The 7,136-nt window shown below is 26.1% G+C and overlaps 1 pseudogene; it reads right to left on the reverse strand.

Annotated features, from left to right (window-relative positions):
• Nucleotides 1–968: 968 nt before the first annotated feature.
• LOC137830980 (7-deoxyloganetin glucosyltransferase-like) lies at nucleotides 969–6,427 on the reverse strand (annotated as a pseudogene).
• Nucleotides 6,428–7,136: the final 709 nt, after the last annotated feature.

A 7,136-nucleotide genomic window follows, 5' to 3' on the forward strand; every position in this document is an offset into this window, starting at 1 on the left:
TGATTATCCTTGCTTGAACTGAGTTTGTGCTCCATTGCAACACTTTAAGTCCCACATTCCTTGAGACATGAAGTGCAAGGATGTATGCCTTTATAAATGAGATCCCTTATCCCCTTTAAGCAATCACCTTTGAATAAGAATTGATTTCTCAATTTTGCAATCCTTTTATTCTTGAGGTCATACATGAAAGTAACTGGGTTTGTGAGAGGGTGAAAGAGAGAGAAAAAGGTGAGGAATTGAAAAAGTGGGTTCGTGAGAGTGTGAAAAGGTGAAATTGAGGGGGTACGGAAAATAATAGTGGGGCGGTATAAGGTAGAAAATGAGACGGGCTGGGGTACATGTAGAGAAAAAGAGGGTGTAGAAAGGAAGGTGGGCTGAGGTGCGTGATGTAAGAGAGGGGGTGCGAAAGGGAAAACAGTGAAGGTGGGCTGGTGTTAAAAAGGGAAGTGAAGAAAAATAGAGCTGAGAAGAAGGGAATCTGGGCTGCAAAAGGCAATGACAAGGATTTTTTAATTAATAAATAAATAAAAGAAAATTTATTTTATATTTTTTCTTGATATTTTTTTCTTTTGTGCCCACCTTTTTTACTTTCTTTTTTATTTTTTAGAAATACCGGGAAATTTTATCATATTAAGATTTTTTTTTTGACCTTTTTGATTTTTTATTATTCTATTTAAAAGATTTTTTTTCTTTTCTTTTCTCAAAGTTTATTTGATCCAAATTTTATTTACTCGAACGAGATTGAGTGTTTACAATTATGAATTAAGATACGATGAAAGTCTTTAACATTTATAAAACAATCCTTAATATTATCAGTTGTAATAGCACGTAAATAATTCTTACATTTCTAGTGTAACAACCATACAAAGGATAAAAAGATAAAAAAAAAAAGATATATTAAATTCTTATAATGGATGGCTAAAATAATAAATATTTATATTAGAAACCCGATTAAACTTAAAAGTCCATTTTTTACACAAGTGATGTTTTTATTTAAATATAAAAATAACAAATTCGATGAGTACAAACTAACAAACTTAACAAATACCACAACATTATTTTTCAAATGAAACACTTACATTCAATTGAAACTACATAATCCCACAATAACATAAATATCATATACAATCATTAAATACATCCACACAAATCTTTATTCATGAATATATATTGATGAATATTATTCTTTTCCATCAAGTCTTTCTTCCAAAGACGGTCCTATGACGATGTCCAACATATCAAATCACTCAAAGAGCATCTTGGTGATAAACTTCCTTGAGCAACCTATGGAAATCGTTATAAGATGATCCTCCCAAACTAGTGGCCTCTATTGCTTTCTTTTTCCACTCTAAACATTGTTGCCTCATCTTCTTCCCCTTTTCTCCCATTATCATTTCTTTCACAAGTGTCGTGACCTCCTCTCTTTTCACATCATCTTTAACATCCATTCCTATTCCCCAATTTGTGCATATGTACCTGCAATTTGTTTGTTGCTCAGCAAAGAAAGGCCAACCAATCATAGGCACACCTCCACATATACCTTCAAGTGTAGAGTTCCAACCACAATGAGTTAGAAAGACCCCAATTGATGGATGAGAAAGTACTTCATCTTGTGCACACCAACTTGTTATGTATCCTCTACCCTTCACCTCATCTAAGAAATCTTGTGGCAAAGGTGTGGAGTCACCCATTACAAGATCTGGCCTTTTTATCCACAAGAAAGGTAGGTTACTATTTGCAAGTCCCCAAGCAAATTCTTTCAGGTGATGCTCTGACATCACAGCAATACTTCCATAGTTCACATAAATGACTGATGAAGGCTCCCATTCATCTAACCATTTCATACATTCTAAGTCATTTTTCCAAAGATTTGACCCACTGGCCTTGAAGCCTCTGTCTTTATCAGGAAAATGCCTTCCTAACAACTGTAGTGGACCAATGTTATATATTTTTGGGTTAATGGCCATTAGAGCATTCAGAACTTCATTTTCCAATTCCTCCACTGTGTTAATTATGATTGAAGATGATCTCATACATGTTTTTGCCTCTGAACCAAAGCAAATAAAATTCGTTTCATCAAGAGTGGTGGTTCTCACAAAACTTGGAAGATCTCTTATTCTCATATTTTTCATTCCCGATATCCAATCTAGATTTTTATCCAAGGACCCATCACCACTGAAACTTTCGTCTGAAACATTGAAAAGAGAATTATCATATAAGAAATCTTTCACAAAATTATACATAATGCAAATTTAAAGGTAACATTTATTCGGACTATATTTGAACAAACCTTTCTGTAATATATAGTTTCTAAAAAATGGTTATTAAATAAAATTTTACAAATTAAATAAAATCTAATTTATAATTTTTTTCTCCTCTACAAATGTTTATTATCCAAAACCAATGTTCGGAGTACATCATATATAAAATTCACTTTTATTACATTGAGACTCATCTTATATACTAATGGTATATTTTACCATTTATCATGCCTGAAGTTACTCTGTTGAAAAAGTCTGTGATATGCCACCGCTTCCAAATTTACAAGATGTTTCTTAAATTCAAAATACTTTTATTACTTGAAAATGATTCAATTTTGTTTTATTGTTTTATGATTATTTAATAAGGACAAAGTATGTATTTCAGTACGTCTCATAATCATCATGAGTCTTAGCATGTCATTCCAATATATCATTGTCACCACCCATGATAGCAATTTCTAAACTCTTAAAAAAATTCATAAAAAGAAAGAATTTTTTGTTTCATTGGGACCCAAAATATACCCAAGAGAAAGTACATCCAGCGAACATGTCTTAATTAAAAAACTGTAAATTATACAACTAATGTATCCTTCATACTTTAAACTCAATTAAGTTTCTAAAAATTATTATAATTTTTTCTATATTTGTTGCTATAATTTATATATTTATATTGCATAGATTACACGAATATAATATATATGTATATATATTATATAATAACGTGTTGCATCGTAAATATTAATAGAGTAATAAATAATTAAAATAATACTAAAATTAAAAATAAATTACCAATAATAAAGAAACATATGTTATTTTCACGTATTTTTATTGTTTTTATTACATATACTAGATAATTTGTTTTTCCATTTTCTTTCATTCTTTTAGTTATTTTCCTTTTCACTCTTTCCATGTGGGACATCAACTAAAGATAATTTGATAGTATATAAGTTATTTTTCGCACCTCCATATCTTCTTCCAGTCCTAAAGGTTATTTAAAAAGATCTTTTTGTCCTTAACTAAAAAAAAATCCTAAATCCCACACACTTCACCTTCTTCCTAGCTTTCACCCCGTCACACTGCTAACACTCCATTTGTCTTCGTTCAAACTTTGTGGTGGTTCTTTTCACTGGTATTTGCTGATTTTTTCATTGACTTGAATCCTTTATTTTTTTTTATAAACTCTGAATAACAAAATTCGGAAGTTATTCCCAAATTTAGAAAAGGTTTTCAGATTCTAAAATTTGGAAAAACGTATTTTTTAAATAAATACATTCTGGATTGGAGAATTAAAAAGGTATTTCCGGATAAAAAGGGTTTTGAATTTTATATTTAAAATGTATTTGTTAAAAAATACATTTAAGATTTTTTTAAATATATATATTATTTAAAAAAAAATAAGTTTGAAATAAAAATCCAAATATCAGTTTGATACCAATTTTAAAATCAGTTTTAAATCTAAAAGTAATATATATAATATTTGTTAGAGTGCAAATTTGTTGTTGTATTTCATACAATGTGGAAATAATTAATAATATAAAGAAACTAACTTTTACATTTGCTATATGTTCACTGTAAAGTTAAGTTCAATGTTATATATAGATAATTGAATGTGAGTATATATTACTTTCTAATAAGAACAAATTGTGTATTGCTTACAAGTTTATACACTACCCCACATACTTCAATGATACATATGTATATTTTTATTGATATCTACTTTAATCAATGTTACTAATATATACATATATATATATATATATATATTTAAATCTTTAATCAATACTTTTTTAAATAAATGATATTTATTTATTTATACATTTGAGTTTATATAAATAATTTTTTTACTGAATATATCATAAATTTTTAATTTTTTATATCATATTATTTATTATTATACTGAACAAAGCTTGTTGTCTATTAAATATACTTTTCATCTTCTATTATGTTGGTGACTGTTTGTTCCATCTTTAGTCTCTTTTTGGGTTCTGTTATGAGACCTTTAGTACATAAAGGTTTTAAATAATTTTTTTAGTTTTAATAAAAAATATATTACGTTAAAAAAAGTATTAAAAAAAATTTTTAAAAAAAAAATAATTAGTTATTATATTAATTAAATTAGATATTAAAATTTTATGAATATTAAAATTATTTTTTATCAATGATATTAATAATATTGATAGTAAAAATCTTGATAATTAATCAAATATTAATTTAAAAACTATTTATTAATAATAAAAATTAATTTAAATATGAAAATACTTTTAGTCTCTAACAATAATATTAAATTTAGTCAGTAATTAATTATTATTATATTTTTAAAATTGGTTTTTATTTAATTATTTTTTAGTAGTCTTAATTTTAAATTCTTTTAAATTTACAATTAATTTAAAAATATAATAAAATTGGTATGGGAACTGATTAATAAATATGTAAATAATCTTCTATAATAAAATACGAATTTAAATTCCAATTTAATTATTTAAATTGAAATATATAAAAATTCAAATTAGTTTTTTACGCAAATTTAGAATTATTTTTAATTCAAACTATTTGAATTTATAATGCATTTTTATTGATTTTATTGTTCCAATTTTATGAGTTTGGTCAATAGTTCAAGTGGGAAAGTGGATGGACAGATCAATCAATAATTCTCAGTCTTTTTGACACTGATTTGTCTACATTGAACTAACTGTGTCAAACTTTGTCTTCTCCACTTAGTTTTCATCAACTCCTAATCTCTAATGAGAAACAAACAAGTATATAATCACTTTATACATATTTCTAGTCCCTAAAATTTGTAAATTTTAAATCTAGTCTCTATTGTTTTTTTTTTCAATAAAATTTGGTATATATTTAACTCTGTTATTACTTTATCTATTGAAAAGATATATTACCAAACAAATAAGTTATCTTTGAAAAAGGAAAGAAAAAAGAAATATATATAAAAAAATTACTTCAAAAATTGAATAAATATTATGAATAAAATATAAATGATTATTGTTTTCAACACCAAGTACAAAATAGATAAAATATTTTTTTATAAAACTTATGTTATATTTCATACCCTAAACCTTAAAAACAAAATTTTATGGAATGAATAAATATTTTAAGAAAAAAAAATTATGAAAAACTAATTACAAGATTCATAAAATTTTAAAAAATTAAGAAACATATTTTGTTATGTATATTTTAAATGTATTGTACAATATAATAGAAAGAATTGTTTGTTTGTTGGGTATAAGGACGTAAGATGGCGGCATAGGTTATAATTGAAGAAGAAAAGAAACGAAAATACTTGTCAAACTGTTCTGTTTTTTTTTTCTGTCCTTTGCCGGCTGCTGCTGGTATATTTTGTGCATGGTACATCTATACAATATATTTTTTGGTTGCACAAGGTTTTGATTAGATGACGAATTATATTTTTTTTTACAAGGATTGGAATATTTTTTAAATATTTTATATACAATACTTTTTAGTTAAAAAGGATTTGATTAAAGTTTAATAAAATTATATTTTTTTATAACTGTTGGAGTACATCAAACACTAAATATTTTATATGTTCATTTATTTTATTATTATTTTTCAATAAAAATAAAGATAATAAGAAAGAGAAAAATAATAACCTTGGAAGGGAATAATGCCTCGTTTGACAAGCTCATCAAATTGCAAATAGCCCATCAAGCCACAAGCTGAGGCTGTCCAAAATTGTTGCTCAGCAATGTTCAACTCTCTTGCCACATTCCCAGCAAACCCCATCAGCCCATCATACATGATGGAGCTGACCATGGGCACTTCATGAGAAGCATTGAGCTTCTCCACAAGCTCTTTCAGAGGCACAAAACAATGTTTACTAGTTGAATCACACAGTGCTGCAATGCTTTGTGTTGCATCTTTGTCAGATGGGAGCAACCCATCTGGTATGGTCTCAAATTGAAAACCAGGTTGTCCCTTAACAAAGTCTTCTCCAAGAGACTTTACCAAACGCTTGTGATTGAACTCGGTGTTCACAAATGTTACATGGAAACCAGTGCAAAGAAGGAGTTTGCTTAGTTGCATGAAAGGGATCACGTGGCCCTGCCGGGAATGGCACGCAAACCACGTGACGCTTTTCAGAATGTGAAATGCTCATTTCTTCTTTTCTCTCTTTCTATGGAGAAGTGTTCAAGGTGAGGTTTTCATGACTCCTCTAAGCTTTCTCATTTATAGAACTACAAAATATACCATTAATTGAATTAAAAAATTAAATCCAACTTGTATAAAGATTTCAATGGATTATAATAGTACATCAATTAAATTAAATTCAATTATTCTGATCTGTTTGAATTATATAAATTATTAATAATCACTATTTTAAAATATGAAAATAATTTTTGAAAAAAAAATTTAATTAGTTTTTATATATATTAAATTAAATAAAAATTAATAAATTTTTTTTTTGATATTTAAATTAATTTCTATTATCAATAAAAAAATTTAAATTAATATTTAATTAGTTACTAAGTTTTTAAATTATTTAGATCTTAAAATTGGCAATAAAAATTTAATAATTAATTAAACACCAATTTAATAAAATTAATTTAAATACTATTAACTTTTAGTTTTTAAAGTAATATATAATTTAGTCAAATATAACAACTAATTATTTTTAATTTATTTTATCAATAGATATTTTATTTTAAAATAATATTTTTTAATATTATAAATTGTGATTCATTTTAGTTGAAAGACTTACATTTAAGAGTAATTCAATTTTTAAAAACCAAATTTGTACAAGTCAATGCATTATCAATTTGTGTAGTTCAGGTACTTTTAATAACCCTGTTTACTTATAATGATAATGATGGATACCAAAATTGACTAGAACTAGTAATTCTT

The sequence above is a fragment of the Phaseolus vulgaris genome, chromosome 6 (genome assembly GCF_000499845.2).
Source record: "Phaseolus vulgaris cultivar G19833 chromosome 6, P. vulgaris v2.0, whole genome shotgun sequence".
Classification (NCBI taxonomy): Eukaryota; Viridiplantae; Streptophyta; class Magnoliopsida; order Fabales; family Fabaceae; genus Phaseolus; species Phaseolus vulgaris.